The sequence below is a fragment of the Plectrocnemia conspersa genome, unplaced genomic scaffold, assembly GCF_051122295.1.
Source record: "Plectrocnemia conspersa isolate PC_06_02 unplaced genomic scaffold, ASM5112229v1 ptg000004l, whole genome shotgun sequence".
NCBI lineage: Eukaryota > Metazoa > Arthropoda > Insecta > Trichoptera > Polycentropodidae > Plectrocnemia > Plectrocnemia conspersa.
This window is the reverse complement of record NW_028277168.1, coordinates 13884873-13910778: the sequence shown is the minus strand read 5'-3', so window position 1 is coordinate 13910778 and position 25906 is coordinate 13884873. Positions and strand designations below refer to the sequence as shown.

The following is a 25906-nucleotide window of genomic DNA, read 5'->3' as shown; positions in this document are numbered from 1 at the left end:
AGTAAATGATTTATCTGCGCAGCATTATTAATTTTAATAATTAATCAGTGCAAAAAATTTTCACATTATTTAAAATTAATAATAAACTAAACATATTTAAAATCTATAATAAATTAAGAATATTTAAAATCCATAATAAAATAAAAAATATTTTTAAGGTTGAAAAAAATATTTTGAATAAATCTTGAAATTTTATTCTAAAACTTTATAATTTAAAAAATATTTAAATAAGTTAAAAAAATTAAATTAGTTATAAAATATTTTACAATTTTGTGTAGTTTCCTTTCAAAGGGGTCAGTAAGAGAGATTTTTGCAACACTATGTGTTTAGTAGTTGGTTGGTAATGAATAGTACTTATTTTGAAATTTTCCCCCTTTTTTTTAAAATGTTTTTTCAAGCGAAATTTTAAAAATTCTTCAAAAACTATTAATTTAAATTGTCAACGTTCGCCAAAATTCAAGTACATATTTTTTTTTGTTAAGAGAAGCTAATAAAAATCCACATTATTTATATTATATTTTAAATACCGTATAAACTAAAAATATTTTAAAAAATATTTTTTTTAGAATTTGATGATTTTTAAACATATATTGATAAGTGTTTTACAATTTAAATCGTTAAAATCAATTTCGTAGTTCGTTCTTAAGCGCGCGGTGATATCCCGATCATGTATCGGGATATCCCCTCAGTTGCTTACATTTGACAGTTCTGTCATCAGTCAAGCGCGCGCCGGGATACAGCTTAGTGCGATTCAATAAACAGTAAAATATGTTAATTAAACAAAGCATTTTTCTTACTAAGTTACAATTGAAGATGATTCAAAGTGATTTACCATTGGAATTATAGACTATATCGAAATATAAATTATGAGTGCCAGTAAGTGTTTGGTTATGTGAATACTATATCACGGTTATTCTAACAAAATTACTATTGACTTTCTAGGATCTAATATTAAACGACAAACAGCAGTGATTTGGCAATTTAAGATATACATGCCAAAGTTAATTAAACATATTACAATGGTAGTAATAATGAAAAATCTCATATTAGTGTAAACAAAAAGTTACTTTTTACCCATATATAGTATCGTTTACAGTCAATTTCCAGAATCAATGAGAGATCTAATAACATTTACGTATGGCAAACAATTAATGTATGACATATTGCGACTATTTTGAAGAAGATGAAGATATGTCAATCTACGTGTTTAATCCTCTACAGTAATTTCCGTTAATTTTGTTCTTCGGTTATCGTTCAAATTTAATTTATGGATTATATTAGTAGTAATAATGTGTTTAATGTTTACTCTTATTGTTTTTTAATTACTTTTCAGAAGCAATGATGGAGCAATTTGATGACCTATATGCCTATAACGTAGAATTGGTATATATAAACAAAGAGTGAATCTTCTCATGTTGAAGTCACTGTCAGCAAGTATTATCTTTTTATAAAGAACATACTACATAAGTTTGATGTAACTGAATATCTTGAATTTGGCTATTCCGAAAGAGGAATAAAGGCACAGAACAAAAATTGCACATATTTTGCCACATCGGAATTAAAAATAACCCACTCTTAGATATTTTGGCTATCGATTATTCCAGGTATGCAATCACATATTTATAATCATTGTGAAATGTTGTTTATTAGATAACATCGAAGAAACTACACATTTATAAGCTGTCTGTTGGCTGATATAGCGTTCCGACAGCGCCGATTTGATCGACATTAACTTTCAATCCTCATACATACTAAGGATTTATTTGCAATTCGTAAAATCTGACGAATATGTGCATTAAATCAGAAACAACGATCATTTTTATGTATTGTAAAAGGAAAAACTCATTTTTCGGCCTCGGAGCCCGGTGACGGGAATTCAAAATTGAAGATTTCGTTACGAAGATAGTTTTATCATTTTTTATCTAATTTAATCAATGTATTCTTTTTATCCTATACACATTATGTATATATTTAATTTTCATAGTCATAACACACCTAGTTAAATTGCAATCTGATTATTTATAAAAGGAAAAACTCACTTTTCGGCCTCGGAGCCCGTCGCCGGGAATTCAAAATTTGAAGATTTTATTACGAAGATTGTTTATCTAGTTTAATCAATGTATTCTTCTAATCCTCAACACATTATGTATATATTTAAGTTAACATAGTTATAACACACCTAGTTAATTTGCAATCCGATTATTTATATTCAGTCAAATGACGAATTAATGAAAATTATTGTCGCGTAGCAAAATTTTATTATTAAATAAAAGCGTTGTCACGGTACTGTCTATTTGAATTTGAATGCTTATTTTTCATTGGTCGAAGCTATTTGAATATTTGAATGCTTATTTTTGATTGGTCGAAACAACAGAACGCATTGCCGGCGGCTCGAAAATCAATCGGAGCAAATTCAATTTTTATTTTTATTATTATATATTATTAATAATTTCTTTGTTTACGTGTATTGTTACACACCGTTCATACAAAGCGATACCATTTACAGAGTATAGATTTGAACGGAGAATGTTTCGTTTAAAGTTATGCGCGTCCGGAAGCGACGGCTTAGAACAATTATATATAAGATAGTTTACAAATTAATTTGTCCGTTCTTAAAAAAACTAGGTAGTTGTCTCTAATCAATTACAATAAAATATAATTATTGATTTATCTATTTTTTTTAATCCTTTTTTTATTTTCACATGAATATATTTTACCAGTTCATTAATGAAAACTATGTTTTATTAAATTTTATACTCGAATTTTTAATGATGCTTTTATATAATTACTTGTGATTTTGGAAAATGTCAAAAATTCGTACTGTAATAATTTTGTGAATGATATGCGGGAGAGACACTATACATGCGCGTTAGAATATTCGTTGTCTCGCTTGTTCATGTTGAAGCGGCAATTCACATTTCAAAGTTTTTCACCTGTGTCATATCCGGCTATAAAAATAAAAATTTCGGTCCATTTCACACAAAATAAAATATATGTAATATCACAGTAACTGGTTGTCAACTCTTACGATGTGATTGTGTAAGTCCAGCGTCTGTGTGTTTTGGATAAAAGTGGAAGGTGTGATGTTCACTGATGTAGTATGTATTCATATAATAATTATTTCGAAAATGTGCAGCAATTTAAGTTTTAAAATAATATTTAATCCTAATTAGAACAATGTGAATTTATTGAGTTTAGTATATTTTTTGCTAGTTTAGCGGTTAAATCATCTCCCCTTCAATCAGACATCTCGCCGTTCGATTGGCGGCCCTGATTCGCGATCTGCTTGTAGGATTTAGTCGCGCCGTCCTTGAAATTCGATGTAATTAATTCAATAAAAGGCCATTAGTTGGACGATCGTGGCAACATCAAAGCGAGCAATTGCATCGGCCCCATTACACGGCAATCAGCGCGGGGCTTTCATCCCTTCGGAACGCATTTGTTTGTGACGTGTTCATAATTGGTTCAAAGCGGCAACCATCTGGTGGACAAGTCGTTAACTAAACCTATCCACCCCCTACCGCCGATGCAACACGACTATGCCACCCCAAAATCTACCCACCCTATTGGGATGATTTTTTACGGCTGAGATATCTGCGACGAACGAATATTCATATTGACAATCTTGTGTGTCCGGTGGAGAAAAAGTAATTCGATAAAAATTGAATCGATACGAAATAGTCAGAATGGGTACTTGCGCTCAATATATTTTTTAATATTATAAAAAATATACTAAGCTATAGCATTCCATAGCTATCTTGTTTCGAATTAGTACACTTGCTAGCTATATGCTACATAACAATAAAACATATAAAACTGCGCACTGATTAATTTTTTCACTACTATTTATACGTCAATTTCATTTATATTTTAAAACACCTGATTTTTCTTAATTTAAAAAATTTAATCGACGATATTTTTAAAAATACCTAATAAGGAATAAAATAATGTAGTTATTATCAGTGCTTATTATTTACATATAAATAGTTAATTATTGTGTTGCTATCATTCAATTAATCATAAAATAAATAAGACTTATTAATGTAACATTTCTATAGAGCTAAACAAAATGATTAAATTCAACATAAAAAACTGCACGAATTTAATACCGACTAGTGGTCACCCCTTGAATAAAACAAAATTTATTGCGCAAATATCGTGCACTGGTAGAGTAGTGATGATTTCTAAAAGCGTTCACCTAAATAATTCGTCGAATAAATTTTTCACATCTGCAAAAAAATGTATGTTTCAGTTGTTGCAACATGAATGCTGCAAAAGTAATCACACGCTACATAAATCCGAATTAAATCCGTATTTATATTTTTTTTTTGTAAAAATGCCAAATGGTTTTCGCTCTTTCGCCTGCGGAGTGAATTAACCGCAGTCCTAGCAATTCTTTTTCGTGTCGAAAAATGAGATTTCACTTCAAAGAAAGTGGTCCAAGTTACCAAAAATTGCATTTGAAAACCTCGGCGCACAATTCGCTTAATTAAGTTAGAGCAGTTGAAAAATACAAGGCTGGGCCTGATATAACTGAGGGGGATTAAAAATGCACTTGAGCTTTTACAAATTGTGTTTTTAGCCCTCTCGCACTTGATTTTTTATAAATTGGATGTTACAGTGTTCAGCGATAGTAAGTATAATTATATGGTAAGTTTCAATCTCTACTAATCTATATTTATGTATTTGTAAATTGTGATAAAATTTTATATATAAGTAAATAAATATGTACTTAAAATAAATTAAATATAAAAAATGTTTGCAAGATAAAATAAAATGGTGAAGTCACATTTCTCTGACATTAGATAAAACAGTTTCTTAAGTTTTCTAAGGGATGATTTATGGCAAAAAGATAAAATGTGACAAAACATTCAGGTACATTTGTATAAATATTATTTCATTAAAAAAACTATTTTGATCTAAGACTTTAAATAATTTGTTTTTGTTAAATAACTACAGAGCCGCATAAAAAAATATTACTATTACTAATTTTCTATTCAAATTTTTCACAGATGAAATATGTAAGAAAAAGTAAACTATTTTGAGGAAAATAACAACAAAAACGTTGTTTTTAAAGAGGTAATATAATTTTCAATGGGTTTGTAAAGATAATCAAAGTCATTAAAGTAAAATAGTTTTTTTATATTATAGCTAGGAAAATATTTAACTCTGTACTAGAATTTTCAAAGTCAAATGTAAAAATAATATTTTCCGTGCACGATACTAACATATTTTTATGGATACAGATCATATTTAGTAAGTATTTTCTGAATATAGCCACAAAATTGTCCACTCTATTTATTTTATACCACCCATTAAACTATAAAATATGCAAAAAATAATAAAGAAAATGGTGATCACATAACAAAAGTTTTCAAAAATTTCTAGCACCCTGTCTAGATAATAAAAACGAAAAAATAGTCATTTCTAAAAGCACTACATTAACTTGACTTTCTTCTAAAATGAATCAAAATAAGATAAATTATTATTAAAAATAAAAATGGCCTAAACAAAGCTCATGGCCATGATTGAATTACAGGAAAAGTGCTTGGAGAAATGCAGGAAAAGAGTATAAAAATACTTACACACATTTTAGACACAATAGAAGATGGCACAGGTTATCGTAATTTCAAAATTAGAAGAGATCCCAGGAGAAGTGAAGTCTTAAAGGGGAACTAGTCTTTTCCCTATTTCATCAAAAATGTTTAAGAAGCTATTGCTACGTAAATTAAATCGAATATTACAGTAACAGGAAATAATTCCAAGCCAATTATTTGTTTTTCTATAAGAATACTGCACAATTGAACTGAGTGGAAAAAATTATTAAAAAAAAAAAAAAATTGCACTCTTAGTGGCAAATGAGATTAATAAAATCTATAAAAGAGAAAATATTTCTTAGCTGCTTTCTTTGATAAAAGTCAAGACTTTCGACAAACTGTGGTATATGGAATTAAAATGTAAAATCAAAAAAGCACTACTTTACCTACATATAAAAGTAATAAGCAGTAGCAATGAAATTAAAAAAATAAGAAGTAAAATAAATAGAACAACGTGTGGCACCTACGTGATTTGTCGTCTGTAATTTAGCAATGATTTAGAATTAAAAAAGAACTGAATTTTATGTTAATTAAATATGTTTTAAAAATAAAAATTAAACATTTAATTTTTGTGAAAAAATAATTACAAATATATTTAAATGAAAAAAATAAAATAACGGAGAGGATGAAAATATTATTTTTAATATTATATTCTTTCAAAACATAAAACCTCAAATTTTTTTTTAGTTAAAATAGACTTTCATCGATTAAATTTATATATCCTTAATTATGTATGATCTTTACCTTGCCTCAAAAATACGATATTTCTTATGCATTAACTTAATATAATACATTTAATAAAAAAAATACTTTCATTTTATTTGAAATAAGTTTATAATGTAATAGTATAACATATATTTTATTGTTCAATATAGTTAGCTCTAAATACGAATTAATATAAATAATCTGAGATAAAAAAGAACTAAATAAATAAAATATTTAAAAATAAATCACACTTTTTGGTTACTCCTGTATTGCTGGCAATTATAAAGGTAAACAATATACAATAAAAATAATTTATATGATTTATAAATTAACAAATAACACATAGGGTTATAGATGTGTTTGTGATAAATAGAGGACGAATATATTGTTAATTTTGTTTGAAAGCGTAATCACGCACGATTCAAATTTCGGCGCGCGAATGCCGTCACAGCCTATGTTTGTTGTAACATGTAGATTAACGATTCGCAAATAGGATTTTCAGGAATTTTAATTTAACAAAGGCGCGGAAATATTTGATGTAGAGAGATAGATAGAACGCGGCGGCAATTAACAACATCGAATTGTTGCAGAGTCGGCGCATTTTCCAAACGCAACAATTGTGATGTACATAACAGCACATGTCGAACGGTATTACACATTTAACCACACAGAAATCAAGCTCTCAAACATTTTAAGTAATTTTGAAATTATATTTTTATTCAAAAAGCACTTGGGAATTATTAAGTAATTTTAAAGTAGTTTATTTTCAATAAAGCTATCATGTAACGCAATCTTTTTATTTATTTCAATGTCATAGAAGTCTTGCACATGCTTTCTTTTTCGGTAACCGTGTCATAAAAAATGGTTATAGATAATATATATATACTTTGTTATAATGAATCTATACGATTTAAATTTATATGATTATCTAAAAATAATATAGGCTATTTAAAGAAATACAAATATTAGCCTAATGTAAAAAATACATTTTTACAGAATGTATTAGATTTTAGTAGGCAGATTAAAAGAAAGTGCTAGAAAGAATCAAATAGTTTTATATATTTTTTTATTACTTATATCGAAAGACCTTAGGTAATTGAGCATTCATATGATTAATAAATTAAAATTAATAACTTTCACAATTTCTTTTTAAAATAATATTTTTACGTTTGTAATTTTAATTCAAGTTATAGTGGCAGATTACCAATATAAATAAATTAATAAAGCATATTGAACTGTTGACTCACACGATGTAGAATCCACAAATGCGGTGAACGGATCACATCCAGGTATTCTAATTAATTGTCCTGTCGGTATCTGTAAGCCGCAGGATACCCGTACAGCTGCGGTGTCGCCACTTGTCTGCGGTGCGCGAATTCAAACACCTGATAATACGTATTTTATTCAGGATTCGTCTATTTAGTATACGCGATTAACTAAATTATTTTAAGTATTATGAATAGGACAGCATTAATGCAATGAAATAACGTAAGAACAAAACACATTTTCTAAAACAAAAAAATAAACTATTAATAATCCTTGAATTATTAGTATAAAATTATTCAAAAAGTTCAGAAAACTTTTTTAAGATATAATAAAAGGATGGTTATTATGCTTTCGTGTATCCCAACGCCATTTTTATGAACGTTGAGATATGATCTAAAGTCTAAAGCACACGATACGGATATACGTTCTATACACTTATCATTACTCCATTGATTGATAAATATAAAAAATATAGTAATGATTTTAATTTCTTTAAATTTGTTAAAAATATAAACAGGAGTAATGATAAGTTTATCAAACGTTTATCCATTTCGTGCGATTTATAATAGTAGGGGCATAAATCCAAGCTTGCCATATCTTTCTCAATTATGATTATTGTTGAAATCTATAGCTCTCGAACTGACTGTGTTAACGCAAATAGATTATAGGGATTCTGCAGTCTCGGGTTTTTAAAATTCCTAGGAATTTGTGAGACTTTGCTTATTTTACATTTGAATCATAAAAAAAAATGATGTAAAATTTTTTTGTGGAATTATTTATTTAAAAAAATATGTATTATTTGTGTAAAAACGTAGGTACATTAATACATAAGTTTATGTTGAATTAATAAATCAAATAAAACTATTTTATGAGATAGTTATTTAACTAATATTTTAAATATTTAGGGCAAAATAAGATTTTAAGAATATTGAAGCATTTATTCGTTTGCTTTCTGTTGAACTAGGCTTTATTGAAAGCAATGATATATAATATATAAATATCATGTTTGCATTCCGAGTCCAAATTTCAGTTTATTTCAAGATTTGAATTTTCTTCTGATGAGTGTATCTATTATTTTTCACCGCTGAAATATTTTATTGGTGTAATAAATATTTATATAATTCTTTTATCGACATTATTACAATATAATCAGTGCTTTCTTTTTCTTCAATAATTCTTCACCATTGTTAATACATATTTGTTGGGACAACTTTGAAAATATTATTTAATGATATTTTTATAATTATGGTTTTGTAGCATATGAATGAAGCCAGAGCAGGCAGTACAAGAATTTATTTACACATAAGGGTAGATACAAGGGCGGTGCAACAAGTGCATGGTGTTCAGGTTCCACAGTATAAAAAAATGCAATTAAAAAAAAAAAAAAATTGTTTTAATTAAAAAAAAATATTTTGAATTTTTTATAAAAATTATATTTTAAATTTTTTTTTATGAAATTTTTAATTTTATCGAAAAATTAAAAAAAAATTCTTTTAAAAAAAAATTTTTGAACCTAATAATCAATAATTTTAATTACTTTTTTTAAATTGTAACTTCTTATACTGTGGAACCTTGGTACCATGCACCTTGTTGCACTACCTCTGTTATTGCTCCTATATATAGATGAATTCATAGAAAGAAATTAAAATTTAAAAAAATAAAATTCAAATTTTTAGTTCTTATAAATTTTTTTTTTTTTAAATTGACCCTATTATAATATGCAGTCTGGGTACCTTGCACCTGTTGAACCGCCTTGGTGACCTTCTTTATGTGTACCTGAAAGTATAAAGTCGAGAACATTTGTACATAATTTTTTATTTTCTCATAAGCAAAAATCTTTTGAGCTAGGCTACGTTAGGTTATGGTACGATACATCGTAGCATAGCCTAACTTAACCTAACTCGATTTCTTATAAAAATACATTTTGCCTGAAAATAATAGGTTTATATATGAAGTTTACTCAAAATTAAGGACACGATAGCTTCCGCTGTTTTTATTAAAACAGCATAATTTTTTTTTCAAAAAATAGACCTTGTACATATCTCAGATATATTTGTTAGCCAGCTATATCCACCAATTCGTTTAAAAATGGTGGTTATTCTCTATTCTCTAATATTTTGTGTTCTTTCGATTTTGCTTTCAGAGTTGATAACATTCCTTACGAATAAATTGTATTGAATGTAACAACTTTCTTAACAGAAAGTTAACAGTAATTTCAAAAAGAAATAAAGTGGCACTTCTGCAACGCTTGAGACAGAATAAATTCTAAAACTCCTGGGAATAAATTTTCAGGTTATCTTGACACAGAATATTTAATCACGACATCCGTTCTAGCCGACTAGCCAATGACTGTTGACACTCAGCTTCTTAATACGTTCATTTCACATTTATTTTATGTCAGTTACGAGGAGTTGGTCCTAATCGCATCATTATAATTATATATTTATTATTGTTAAACGCATTTTAGTAACTTTTTAGTCAACTATAGTCATAATTTGATTTAAATAAATAAATAAATAAAACATATGTTGTACATCTGTGCAACTAGAATAGTCTCGGGTCATATTTAAAATATTTTTTTTTCTTCATGTATATCTTTGTATTGCGATTTTCGTCTTTAGTATAACTAGCATAAGCATAATTATATTTTCTTTATGTCCATTTATATAATACAATTTGTATTGATATAGTAACATTACGCAATAACAGATAGTATTTATAGTATATATCTAAGGAAATTTTTACGTTTTAAAACACTACAGAGTATTAAAGAAAAATAAAGTAAAATAATATATATATATATATATATATATATATATATATATATATATATATATATATATATATAATTATATATATATATATATATATATATATATATATATATATATATATATATATATATAATTATATATATATATATATATATATATATATATATATATATATATATATATATATATATATATATATATATATATATATATTTCTATCGTTTGCTAGGTATTTTAATTATACGATCGAATTCACATAATATGTTAATTAAATTCCAGTTAAATTATTCTCATACATTAGTGCTCCGTCTGTTCGCACTGATAAATTGTTAAACAATCGAAATGCATCGCAACCAAAATTCGGCGGCAGCAACAACTTAAATCCACATTAGCGGTCTACGAATCAATCCCACGGGACTTGGGTATTAATATTCGATTGGTAATTATTCTGGTAATTAGTCGGGCGATTTACGATTAAATTCACCATACCACACCTACACAATTCCAAACGAGTCTAAGCGCCTACCGTGGGTAACGACTCGTACACGTTTCGGTTTCGAGACACGTTCTAATCACGTACGATTCGTGATTAATTGAAATATGGCATGGTTTTGCATGCGTTCGATTAAAACCCGAACATTATATGTACATTATTAGAACCGCTTGAAATTAAAACGTGGGGAAGTTCGCGGTTTTGCGCGACGACGACGACGGTCGGTTTTACTAACGACCGAAATGAGAATAAATTTCATTGAAATTCACTTTATGGTTACGACCCCGCAACCCCGTCGTATATGTTTCTCCTTATCTCGGTCTAGATGGCGACATTGTCCCCACGTATGCACGAGTCTGGGGCCAAGTTTGGATTACACCCAAACATGCAAATGTATTGGTGTATGTATACATACTAATATCAATATATTGATATTTATGAAAAAATAAATAGTACTTATATGACTTACTTTGCAATTTATATTAGTACATTTTATTACACGCATAAACGACTTAGTTTTATTTTAGTTACTGCATTGAGATTTCTGCACATGCTTAAGACCATCCAATATGCTTTAATCCACAGAAATCTTATATGTGTATATTTTATCATGGCAAATTTGAAATTGCTTACCTTCAGGCAGGGTTGCGAAAATAAGTTAAAAAAGACTGCTTAAACCACTAAGTTATATATTGTAAGTTAGTACTACATTTATTATATAACATTTTATTGCACACGTAAAATGTGTTTTAATATAACCATAATGCTAAATAAAGAATGTAAGAAAATATTTTAGGAAATATTGGCCAATCTTCTCTAGCTCCTCTCGTTTTTGAACTCTTGAAAGCTTGGAATCCGACATGACACTAGAAGAAGATGGATAAATTATGTATAAACATATATGGTGGACGATTGTCAAAAGAATATTTTACCCCTCGGGGGTTCCTCAAGGATCTAATCTGGGACCTCTGCTTTTTGTGTTATTTATTAATGACATAAATACAGCAATTAAAAATTCAAGTTTTCTTCTGTACGCAGATGATTTAAAATTATATAAATGCATTCGATCCATCGTGGACTCCTTCTCTCTACAAAGTGATTTAGACTCTCTGTGGAGATGGGCTTCCATTAACCGTCTGCCCTTTAGTGTCGGAAAGTGCCATATTGTGTCATTTTCTCGATCCCGTTCGCCATTAGCTTATTTCTACCATCTCGGTGGTAACATTTTGACTAGAGAAACTTCCACTATAGATGTCGGAATCACTTTCGAGAGCAAATGGAGGTTCTCTCTACACATACACGACGTCTGTGATAAATCTTCCAAGATGCTCGGCTTTGTTATGAGGAATGCCTTTCACTTTGACGATCCGTCAGTTATTCGCATCCTCTATGACACCTTAGCTCGTAGCATTCTTGAATCGGGATCTATAATTTGGAATCCCCGAATAGCCAAATATTCCCTTTTAGTGGAAAAAATTCAAAAAAGGTATTTAAGATACCTTTACAAAAGGACATTTGGTTATTATCCGTACTTATATCCCAGCGCCTTTCTTTTAGGAGCGTTGGGATATGATTGGCTGAGTTCTCGCAGAAAGCTGTATGTCGCTAAGCATTTTATTAAATTACTAAAAGGCGCTGTTGACAATCCAGCTATTCTTGAGGAATTCCAGTTTTGGGTTGCGGAACATTTTCGAGAATCACGATCGAGACCTCTTTTGATGGCCGTTAGGGCTAGTACATGCTCACTTGCCGACTTGCCTATAACTGTGGCCATCCGGTTCCTTAATACGCTGGCATTACATATTGACTTATTTAATGTTAGCTACGAGGATCTGATCCAGTTTATATCATTTAATTTTATTATTTTATAATTTTTTGTTATGTTTAAGTATTGTTATATTTATGTATATATACGTTTTTTATGTTTTACTAATTTAAAATTTGTTTTCGACCATCGTGGCGCATTGGGGTAACCTGTTAGGCTACGATGGTCTTAATTTAATCTAAAAATAAATAATAAATAAATAAACCTTATTTACAACTTACTTTTTTTACATGTGGTATGATTATAGTATAAGTACATAGATATATGAATGATTGGAACAAATTAGCATTTATAAGTAATTTACTCAAAATTGGAATGAGGCAATTTTAACTTAAAATCATTGACTTAAGATTTAAATTTAATTAAAAAATTTCTGTTGTACTATTAAAACATGTTGAAAAATTCTACGTCATATTTTGAAAATTGCACGTCAATTGAGAATCGGCATTTGATACATCATACAGACTTCGTTCGTATTATTTTATTTTAAACGATGAAAAACGAACGTTTTAAAAACCCCTCACAAATTGACAGGCATGAAAATAATAAATAAAATAAAAAATAGCAGCCGCACGTCATGTTACGGAACACGCCAACAATTCGTTGTATCTATTGCATTTGCGGTGCGGTATTATTGGTGTTGATTAATTATTAGAAGCGATAATATCGCGAAACAATATCGAATACACGAGATCGGACCTGTCAAACTAGTATCGAATGCAACTGACGTTTTATGCATATTATAATATACACGCATGCATAAACGGATATCAATTTCAGTCTGAATTTGCATTGTTAATCGAAAGGCATTCGTGATATGTATAGGGTTGTCCGGCTTCCATGAATACGTACATCTTTGTATATATGTATATTGTGAGCAAATTATACTTTAATTTAAAATTAAATAAATAACTCTAATTTAAAAATATTTAAAAATGATTGCTTATATAAAGTAGTAATTATAGTATTAATTTAAATTTTTCATAAATTTGAAAAATCCGTGATTAAATTGTCACACTTACTCAAAAGTCTAAGAATATTTTTTTTAGTTAACATTTTTAATTCTAGCTTACAAAACTACACACTTTTAATCTCAAGATCTTAACTCCGGCGCACGGCTAATTGCATTAGTTTTATGCGATGTTCGCAGCTGAATTGTGAATGATAAACAACGCAAAGTGAACATTTCAACATTGTGTGAAAATGCAGATTTTCCAACCGATTACAACGTGCTCAGCTTTAATGCATTCCGAGAGCGTTCGCCTATATATCAGCCGTAATAATAGCCCACCCGTGCGCTAACTCCCTAAACGGTACCGAAACGCTAGTAATTGCATAAAACATTATATTTTTATTCATGTACAGTATAAATGAATAAGTATTATTAATTATAAATAAACTATAATTTATACAAGTATCTTTATACTAGACAGTTGCTAGGATCTTTGGCTGTAGAGGGCACCATTTTTTGTATGAGATTTAGGCCTGGTGTTGGGGTGTGAAGGAAAGTTAATAGCACCCCGATGAGCTCCTTCCACCCCAATGTGCCGGTTCGGGTTTATAATCCGATGCTCGCATTCTAGTCAGCTCGTTAGTGGCGGCCTGTAATTGCCGTTGCTAATTACTGATTTTTATCACTAGATGGTGGTAGTACAGGACCAAACTCGCCGACGGAACTACAAAAGCTGTTTGTTGTACATAACAAATATTATCTGAAACTATACATAATAAAATAATTTATTATTTTAACGCGAAATCTTAAAAATAATGTCTAAACTTATTTTTTAAATGTAAATTGTTTTTTATTAATGAAGGGCTTGAAAATTTTTACCTTCTACTGCTGCGTTTTGTCCTAACTTAAATTAATATTTGTACAAGTCAAAAATGAGAGTATATAAAGAAGAAGAAAATAAAAAAACACATAATACGAACTAAACCAGCTCCTCCTAACAGACATGAAATAAATCAACGTGCAATGAGCGTATTAAGAAGCTGGAAACGACAGCCGTAGATAAGTCGATATTCTGACTTTTAAAAATGTATAACATAACCTGAAATTTTTCAAGAATAGTTGCAATGTCAACAGCACTCTTTTTTAGTTTAAAAAAATGGTTAGCGAAATACAACTTTATGCGAGAAAGCAGTGAATCGTATGGGAACACTTTTATAAGAAAGGTGCTGCGATACAAAATCAAATAATAACCAAATATCCACATAAATCTTAAGAACGTTATTTAAATAAAGTTGACTGAAAACAAGTATTTGATTACTTTGGAATTTCAAATTATAGATCCTGAATCTAGAATGCTGCGAAAGTATCAGATAACACAAACAACGGATCATAAAAGTGAAACGCGTTTTTCATAACAAAGTCGAGCTTCTTTACTTGCTCTCAAAGTGGAAGTTTTTGTGACAGAAAGTTCTTAATGATATCGTAAAAATATTCTGGTAAAGAATGATGCGCAAAAATTACATTTTTCGACACTTAAGAGTAAACGGTTGACGGAAGACCATTTACATAGAGAATCTCAATCACTCGATCGTATTTAAACGATTTTATTAAATTAATATATAAACTAATACTTGAGTTTGTAATTGATGTCTTTATATTTTAATATTACTATATAAAAAAAACAGAGTGTCTAGGATAGATTATTGTTAAAGTTATTAAAAATTAATGTACCTTATCAATTACAAATAGTCAAAGTAGTAAATCATTAAGTTTGGTAACTAAAATTCGGTAAGTTGTTATAGTACAACCTCACATTAAACATATTAGTTATCACCCGTACCAAAAACTCATAAAGTGAAGTACAAAATAACTACAACAAATACGCGCACATATTCTACATACCGAATCGAATTTTTCAACAACGTTAAACTCTATAAATGCCCGAAATCGCATACATACATGCTTTACAATATATCATAGTATTTTTTTCTTTGTATTTTATTTCATTATTTAGTGCATCCATTTCAACAATAATGCGAAAATTGCACGCAATGCGTCCGTCAGTCCGGCTCCTGCGCTTTCCATTCCGCGCCCGTCAAGCCTGATACAATCAGCGACGTTCAAAAACAGAAAAGGCAATTAAACCCGTGGATATGTTCATGAATGCCAGCTAGGGGGTTTGGGGGGACGTAATGGCGGGCGGTGGCGTCAAGGGGTTGAATCTCCGTTTATGATTAAATCATACACACAAACGGCGATGCACCCCTCCGAATGTGTTTTGGATCGGATCTGATGTGTGTGTAAAAAATTGACGTGTGCCTTATTTGTATGATGGATGTTAAGAGATGATATGGGTTTAATACTTGCAGATTTTGTGAGGTATAATTCTTGACGTTGATGCACAGTTTTACTGTGTTATTCAATTTCCATTATAAAATAATTTGATCTTTACAGATACATTTTTACCGAGGTCGAAGAAACTGCATTAAACAATACATTTTGTTAGTACCATCCGACCGTAAGAAAACAAGTTGAAAGTAGGTGTTTAAAATGTAATAAATAAATTGGTAATTAATCTTTATAATTTACCGATTCATTACGATATGAGATTGCATCCCCAAATGGACCATAGACAAAAGCTATTTGGTACTTTTACAAATGCAAATATAATAATGTTATCGGATTGGCAAATGCTAACAAACTAGTAGAATGTGCTATCTAAGATTACAAGTAAACCATATTGCTGAATCTCTAGTTGTTTAAGCTACGACCGCTAACATTTTTATAAGAAAGGTAGCAGATAAAAATATATTTTCATCCCCAAATTGTCGCATTTGGTCCAAACATTAAGAGTATGCAGAACACTTCTTCTATCTTGACCTTAATTGTTAAGATATTTAAGGGATCGCCGCCAGTAAAGAGTTATAGTGACAACCTTTTATAAGTATTTTAACCCTTCTGGAGTTCCGCAAAGTTCCAATCGGGTATTGCTATTGTTTTAATTATTCATAAACGTCATAGATACGAACATTACATTTTTTTATTGTAAGCCAAAGACTTGAACATACTTTAATGCGTTTAAATAATTTCCAACTCGTTACCTATGCAAATCTGGATTTATTTGGGAAATGGATTGCTGACAGTCGTTCAGATCTTTATTTCCAGTTAAGTTTTTTATTACCAGTTAGAAACTCGTTATAAATTATTACAAAAATAACCGCTTGTTTTGTCTAATTGAAACTAAAGTATGATTGTTTTACTACGGAAAATATATAGCTTTGATTAAGCCGTTAATTAAGTACATACAGTAAGGTAGTAATTTAGTAAAAGTATCGTTTGTATTTTATTAGACGTATCAGCGCCCGCCTCGTAACAAATGGCCATTTTATCTCGACAAAGCAGAAACACAAAAAATAGTTGCTTAAATTAAGTAAATAAGTGAATTAGAATTGCAAATTTTAAAAACGACTTATTACGCCCTTATTTATGCACCTAACTTGGTAAACAGGGTTACCACTCAATTCAATGAAAAAAAAAATTTTATCAAGCGCTTTTTAATAAAAATAGTATTCAACAAAAATAATGTATATGCGTAATATAATATTATATATTAATTTAAACTGTTTTATCTGCATTTCAAAAAACATATTATATTTAAATTATTTACCTAGCTAATATATTATAATATTTTTTTATGTATTTGTGTATTTGTATTTTCAAGGTATTTTTTTAAGTTTACTTTCAAATTTTTGGAATTTCTTTACGGCAACCCTGAGAGAGTACCTGTGCCATATAACCAACAGGGTGGGCTATAAATCAGCAACGGAAGGTTTTAATTACTCTTTTCTACGTGGTGCGCTACTAGCGAGCTATGAATATATATGAAGTGGTACGCAAAATGGGAATAAGCACCGTCGCTATAATTGCCAAGAAATATTTGCGTGCATAAAGTACCGGCTGGAACAAAGCTGTGCGGATACGGACCAAAGAAATGAATCTTGTTACCGGAATGGTTATTGAGAGGGTCGTTTTAATGACACGTCTTACTTAAAAATTCTAAAATAAATTGCTTAATTTGATTATTTATATCTTATTTTTATATTTTTTTTTTGCTATTCTCTGTTAGATACATGTAGCTCTTTATAAGACAATTACATTAAGATATTGACGATTTTAATAATAAGAAATTTTGCTACAAGTTCGTATTATTAATAAAATATATTTACAACTTAATAAAATAAATAAAAATCAGAAAAAAAAATGAAAATTATGATAAGAAGGAGGTAAAATAAATTTCTCCCATGCATATTAATGTAAAGTTTATATTTTAATTATTTTATTTGCATATTATTATATACCTGCACGTTTGTGTCTTTAAAAAGAAGCATAATAAAATATTAATATTAAATAGTAAGTTTATATTAAAACTAATGATAATAAACTGATTATAATTATTTTATATTTCTGTACATGATCCATTTTCATGTGCTTTTGGATGTTATGTATATGTTTTAATGAACATAAAATTATCATTGCTACATATTGTAAACGTTAAATATCAAGGTAGAGTACATAAAATTGATCAAACATTTTTTAAATTTATTATTTATAAACAATGCAAGTAAAAAATAATCTATAGAATTATTTTAATCGATTATACCTCGTAAGAATATATTTTTTTAATATAAAACAAGCAGACTGTATTATATATTAAATAAATATATAAAGAAAAAACATTATTTTTGTCGAATATTTTGTATGCTTTTTAAATTGGCTTGTAAGTGCTATAATAGAACTAACACAAGGAAACGTGGTATTTTTTTTATGGAAACCATATATATTAAAGAGTATTAAATATCAAAAGATTTTTTCATTTAGACTTTATAACTTAAAAAAAATAACAATATGCCTTTACCTACAATTAGTGTTTCTCATTTATTGCTGTTTTCTATTTCTCGAGGAATTAGAAATGGCTTCCTATATGAAATATATAATATGCATTAATATAATTACAGTTTATACGTCATTCTACATAGAAAATCTATTTAGTGATCTTATTAAAAATAATTTGAAGCGATATATAATAGATATTATATTAGAGTTAATAATTAAAATATAAATTAACGCAAAAAATAGTAAGACATGAATTGAAATATACCAGTACTTAATTATTACATCATTAATTTATTTTAAGTATGTTAAAGTAACAATTACTTGATACGACATGATATTTTTTTTCATGTTTTAAAAAAATGACGGACAAAAATAATTTTATCATATAATTTATATAGCATTTACAAGAAAACTTAGGTTCTTGTTATATTTCACGAATTTTTGTCGAAGACTAAATTATATAATCATTCTTAAGTCATTGATCCTTGCATTCATATTTTTTTATTGACCTGTATATGTTTGAAGAAGTAGAAACAAAATGTTAACTAATCGTAAAACCATAAGACTTATAAAAGTCAGTCATAAAACTTTTAATATTAGACAATGTTATTCAGAAATATTTGTCCCTTTTCTCACTACCTGCTCTGAACATAAATGTAAATTTAGCAGATTTTAGCCACTGTTAGCTTATTCAATTTTAATGGTTTTACCATTTAATCATTTAAAATATTAAAATATATTTATATTTAAGCATTCTTATGAATGCCTAAAAAATCTTAAGAAACATAATAATATAATTTTGAATTTTTTTGAAGAAATTTGCGGAAATTTTTTTTTGAGAAGAAACATTACTAACTATTCGTTCTAGTACACCACCTAATCATTTAATGGTAGTCTAAGATTTTTTCAGTTTTCTTACCAAACTTCTATTAACTATGTATTAAAATGATAACATATATTATATAATCAGTTCTTTAAACATCAATGTAATTAAACTGTGTGTAACTTTAAAGTATACAGGTAACTTTTCAAATGTCTAAATATCGGCTAATAATTTGATTATGTATTGTTAGTTTCTCTATACATATAAAATTATATAACCTATTTATTAGGAAGAAACCTTAATTAGCAAGTTTTTTTATTTAATCCTATAAAAAAATTATTGAATGAAATTATAAAAATTCAGAACCACAAATAAAATATACATTATTTCATTTGCAATAATGTTTATATTAATATTTTAACAGTAAATAATATTAGGTGTTAAATTTTTTTATTTTTACCAGATAATAATTTACAAACAAATAGTAAAAAAACTGCAAAATATATGTTTGTTTATCTTTTCGTTTAACCCTCTGTGAGCCTTCAACAAAGTAAGCTATTTTAAATTTAACCACTTATTAAGGCAGTGTTTTACCACCCCTCGTTTCCTTTTGCGGGTTTTTACCCGCGATAAGCGCCCTTACATTGTCTTGTAATAAGAGCTTCCTCGATTGCTCCGAACGAGAATTAACTCCGAAAGAAAATTTAGTAGGCCGCGGGATAGGCATTAAGACATTTAAAACGTAATTAATTATGATTTGTCACGGACATAGATCATTATAAAGCACTTTTTCTTAACACTTCGCTGGCAATAATTCATCATAATGTCTGATTACGAAATATACGCTTTTAATTTTTACGGCTTTGCTCGGATAAGAGCTTTGCGCGTAAATTCATTATAATTGCGTTTTTAAGCTAGCTTGTAATTATTTTTTTGCGCATTAAACGTGCTTAATTACATTTTTAAGAAATAATATTAAATCATGTATAATATTTTTTTTTGTATAAAATATATTACTTTTATATTCAATCTCAGGTAAAACAATATAAGCTTGGCGTCTTGCCGAAAAGTCTCAGTTCATTATTTTGTGTAGAAAATGCGTCATTATATCTCGTTTTGCGAGCCTTTTACGACGCAACTTTCTCCCTTTATCTGTCTTCTTTTATAGAATAGCCAAGATACCAGGAGCCATTACACGGGAGACAATACTGGCGTAGGAGACACTTGGAGGTATGTCATAACCGTCTACGATGTCGTAGAACTCGTACTAGCTACGTTGTGAGAATATAGTGCTTTTGGGACAACAAACATCAAGAGCTTTCCAACTCGGGGTTTGCGGATAAAATTTATAATAAATAAATATTAAATAAATACATATTATTTATTAATTTTTTCAAAGATTGGCAAAAAAATTATATTATTTTCAGAAACTAGTTAATCAGAGAGCTGTGGCAAATTTGAGAGTCAATAATAATTTACATCTGATTTTGATTTTCATCTCACAGCAGTGTGTAAATAAACCTCAATTTTTTCTTGAGCTGCCATATGAGTAAATAACTTAGAGGTATTTTGCAATTAGTTATGAAGTGTAGTTGAAAAAGCTCGCATTTGTGAAGATGAGAATGTGCATCAATTACTAAAATAATATATTTTTATTATTAGCTAATTAAACCTTTATGTTATAAAGTATATCACATACTGACTGTACAATTTAATCATGGCAAAGATAATTAAAAATTTAATTATAATATTAAGGTCATATAAGGTATACTTTGTTTCATTTAGAATTTTACTGTCAACGTCTTAAAAATACGTTATACAACTTGGTCTGAATCGGTTTTAAAAAAATATATTGACATGTGCTAGAGGAGCTTTTTATTATTATTATTGGTCCTTTTATTTTACTTAGAATGAGCAGATTTTAAAACTAATAACTAAAATTTATGTCACCGTGCTTTCACAAAGATAGAAATTAAAAACAGATAATCAACAAGATAAAGCAGTAATCACCATAGACCAAACATATATTAGGGATGGAGCATAAAAGCAAAATAATCTTGAAAATACTATTTTTTTTATTTTTACAAATATAATAATGCTAAAATAAACAATTTACTACATTATTGTATTTAAAATGATGACAATAAAATAAAATAAATAAAAAAATACTTATTTTTTAATTGAAAAAAGTGTAAGCGTTTATAAAATTATATAAACGATTTCTGTTATCGAGTTTGTAAGCTCTTACTTAGCGAGATTTAACAAGCGAGCTTTTCTCCGTAGATGTACATAGATAGGTAGGTATATATCTAGAAAAGAGGTTGAGATAAGGAGCGTCTCTTTATACGGCATCCCAGCCTCCCTCTTCTAACCCAGGATCCAACCATACCCACCCCATCTCGGACCCGCCTCTGGAACATCCAAATGAACCTACAGGTGTAAAACAAACTTTTCGCAGATCTAGATAGAGACGTAATGCTATAGATAGCAAAGTTTGCCATTGAGACGACATTGATTTATTGTTTGTTGCCCGGTCGTATTTTGCGAGCTTTATCGATTAAGTTTGAGTTTAAGCTCGAATGTTCATTAAGAAATAGGTCTTATTATTATTAAATACAGGTATAATAAAAAAGGTAGTAATCGTTATGAATTTTATATATAAGAAAAATAGCATATGGTTCAACATAGCCCAACCTATTATATTTATACTTAAAAGTAGTAATAATAATGATCAGATTAATAATGTAAATAAATGACTAAAATTAAAAGACCTGGGTTCGAATCCCATATAATGCAGTGTATTTTATCTGGAAGATCGTAATTAGTGATCAATATATATTTTTGATTTTAATGAATCACACAAATCTTCCTAGTCTTAATATATCTCATAGTTTTTGTTGATGCATACATAATATAAAATAATATTTTATAAAAAGTAAGTATGTATGCACAAAATATACGCAAAAAATATTATTAATTCTTAGGTTTTTTAATACAAATATCATATTTAATTATTTAGGGGATTTAAGTACGAGGTTAGTTGAAAACCTAAACAGGTGTTTTGGGTTTTTTATGTTTTTCAGACCGGATTTGACATTAGTATTTATTTAAATAATTACTTAGACTTATAAAGTAACATTTTATATGAATTATGTAAGTTATATTTATTATGTATTTTTTCATAAATATTCTTGTAATTAGGAAGTGCTATTTAAGTAACTACGATAATTTAAAAATCAACGCAATTTCATTATAATATATTTTTTTATTAGAATTGGAATCTAACCCAAAAATGTGATCTATTAAATAACAATAATAAACTAAATTATTTCTAGCCTTCAAAGATATTTATTTTTAGGAATTTGTAATTTATTATTATTAAAAAAATACACGTTTTTGGCAAATACATGGTCAATTATTGTAGATGATATTCTTCTTTATAATGAGATATATTCAAAATATATAAAACGATCTCGATTTCTTAATAAAGTAATGTACATATGTTGTCAGCATGTTTAAGTATATATTTTTCTGAATAAGCAAATATGTGCTACTAAAAAATTCGCGATTTACTAGAAAATTTCGTGATATACTATCACGATATTTCCAAGTATTTTAAGTTATATATTAAATTCATACAATATTTAAATTTAGTGTAAGATATCCTTAAACTTACTTATTTACCATTTATTATAAATTATACGTATACAGCATATCACGTGAATATATTCACATCCAAGGTAACGCACATATACTGCTTCGTGCTCGAAAATCTTGAAAATCTCCTTGAATAATTAAGCAAGAAAAGCTCGTCGGCTGTTCAATATGTAAATACCCACGAGAGAGAGAGCTTTTCTGCTAACTTCTACGGCCGAGATGATAATTCCAGAAAATGAGTCACGTGATTCAGAGACACGCCCATCGAAAGCTTTTCCAAGTATACAGAGCGAGTGGGCGGTCCACAAAGGCGGAGTTCCGTTTATCGGCACGCCTTTTGGGTACGCCCAGCGAGCGAGCTTTTAAACTTTAGCGAGCAAATAACAGTTAAAACACTGTGCAAACTTTTATAATACGCTATTGTGTTATTCGGTAAAACAAGATATAAAATATGTTATAGTTAAAGTTATAAAAGTAATTTTTTTAGGGTATTTTATATTATAAAAAGGAAAACAATACTTTTAATAACGCTATATTGAGAGGTATTTAATACAAAAATCAGTTATTGAGTTTTACCGATTTATTAGTTATGTAAAATAAATAAATAAAAATGTTAAAATTATTAAAAACTATTATAATAAACATTTAAATAAATATTTCACATATGCTAAAAAGTTCAAAATCAAAAAACGATATTTGTGATGTTGTTTTTTAGGTTAATTGTATTCCTGTTTCTGTTTATCTGTAAATGTAATGTAATATCAGAGCTTGTTTTTTATCTAAATAACGATGGCCGTAATGAAAATTAGTGGAAGCATGAAAAATGCAATTTATTTATTACAAATCCTGCATTGCATCATGGCAAACAAATTGCAAGATAGCATAATAAATACCGAAATAAATATTGTCAACGACTACTAGCTCAATATTAATTTAATTATTAATCACGATGTTGATCGTGCGATTATGAAAATATAGGGTAACCTAATCTGTATTAATCGATCATAATTATAATTATCTAATAATCACTAATTCCGGTTTCCCAGATACGAAAATTATTTAAGAAACACCAAGATCCATTTAGGATTGGAACTTGTTAGGTATTAGTAATCGACTTATACCACTGATCATAAGCAAATTATAAAATTATAAAAGCAAATTTATTCTTTTTACAGAATCTATTTGTATCTGTACATTAATTTTTTTCTGATATTATTATCAAGAAAAATAAAGTTTTTATTGACAGCAGCAAAAATATCAGATTTTTTACTATTCCAGTCAAAATTAAATTGTTAACATACGTCTAATAAAATATTTGACAATAATACTAATGCAACTAACTAAGAATATTTTTAATGTAATATCATTTAAATTATATTTAATATCGAATAAAGTTTAATTAATTTGAATTGTATTTTTGTGTGTATTTAAAAGTGTACTATAAAAATACTATTATTTTTATTATTAATAGAATTTAGAAATACCGATAGTGAAAATATGTTATAAAAGCCTTGTTTATAATTCTGAAGCTATTATAAGATAAAAGAAAATAAGATAAGAAATTTATTATAAAATCTACTTAAATTGTTATTTAAGTAGGTAATATTTTATGGTTAAAATTAATTCTGAAAATTACAAATAATTTTAATAGACTTTGTCAATAATTTGACAAAAAAAATTGATCTTTTTAACAAAAATTAATTTTTACTTTTAAAACTATTTTTAACATAAATGAAAGGTTGATGTTAAATTCAGCATATAATATTTACAAGATAATTTTCTCAGAGCGTAAATATCTTTTTAATTCCTAACAAATATAAAAAATAGCAATCAAGTTTATATATTTGATACAGATCATTTGCTAACTTATTCATAAATAATATAAACACACCTCTAACTAGTTATTTGTTATAAAACATTTTTTGCAACAAGGGTTTTTTCTATTTTTAATATGTAAAAAAAATGTTTACGTATTGTTTTATATATGATATTTTAATTATTATTATGATTAATATAGTTTACACTTATTTATGATCAGTATATATTATAACCGACTAGAATGTTTAAAAGTTAAGTATTAGTTAATAAAATATAATAATGATATCTTTCTTGAATAATAAGCAGATGTACTGAAATCAATTTTTAAACTGTATACCCCAAGTGCTATCTTTGTGCTTTGTAAATTTTATAGGTTTACTGTCAGTATCTGCACGGAAAATATGCACGCTCAAGGGTCTGAAATATCTTGAAGGTATTTCACGTGTAGTCTTGCAAACCACACGATACATAACACGTGGAATATTTCATCGCGGTCTGAATAGTTCGGTCTTTTGTTGTGACAAGAACCGTTTATTTATGAGGCATGTAGTCGAGCATTCCAGTCATGCACGAATCACTCTTGGCTTTCGCTCCTGAAAACGTCAAGAGATACTTGTAAATTTGTTTATACGGTATATGTTCAAAGGGGTATATAAATAATATAATTTAATCAAGATACCCGATTAAGCATTTTTTATAAATATTGTTTATAATTGCGATATTTTTTAGTTATGTATCATTTATCAAGACCTATTCAAATATCAAGATTTTAAGAATTCGAAAAAATAAAAAAATCTGAATAAATAAATTATAAGCTTTCATTAGCACAGTTTAAATATAACATATAAAGTGAAACTTTTTGCTCGTATTCACATAAAGACAGTATAAGGGACAAGTGTATTGTTATAGCTACCTTATTCGCAAAACATGATATGGGGGTGACATGAGACTTCAAAGGGTTAATTCTGTCACTTGAAATCCAACCTTTGCATTCTCTCGTAACAAAGAGGCCAAATTAGAATATTGCGTTTAATTAAATCATATATAAATTATATTTAACACACAACACCGTTTGACCGGCGATTTTCAAAGACACTTTACTG

At 28.1% G+C, this 25906-nt stretch overlaps 1 long non-coding RNA gene across 3 annotated transcripts; it reads left to right on the top strand.

The window, feature by feature from the left end:
- Window positions 1-220: 220 nt before the first annotated feature.
- On the top strand, window positions 221-2286 carry LOC148235992 (uncharacterized). Of its 3 annotated transcripts, XR_015809317.1 has the most exons (4): window positions 221-876; window positions 943-1022; window positions 1097-1220; window positions 1334-2286. It is a non-coding gene; the product is annotated as an uncharacterized LOC148235992 (long non-coding RNA). The 3 variants fall into 3 exon arrangements; XR_015809316.1 differs by having other exon boundaries at window positions 1097-2286; XR_015809318.1 differs by having other exon boundaries at window positions 1085-2286.
- The last annotated feature ends 23620 nt before the right edge of the window (window positions 2287-25906 follow it).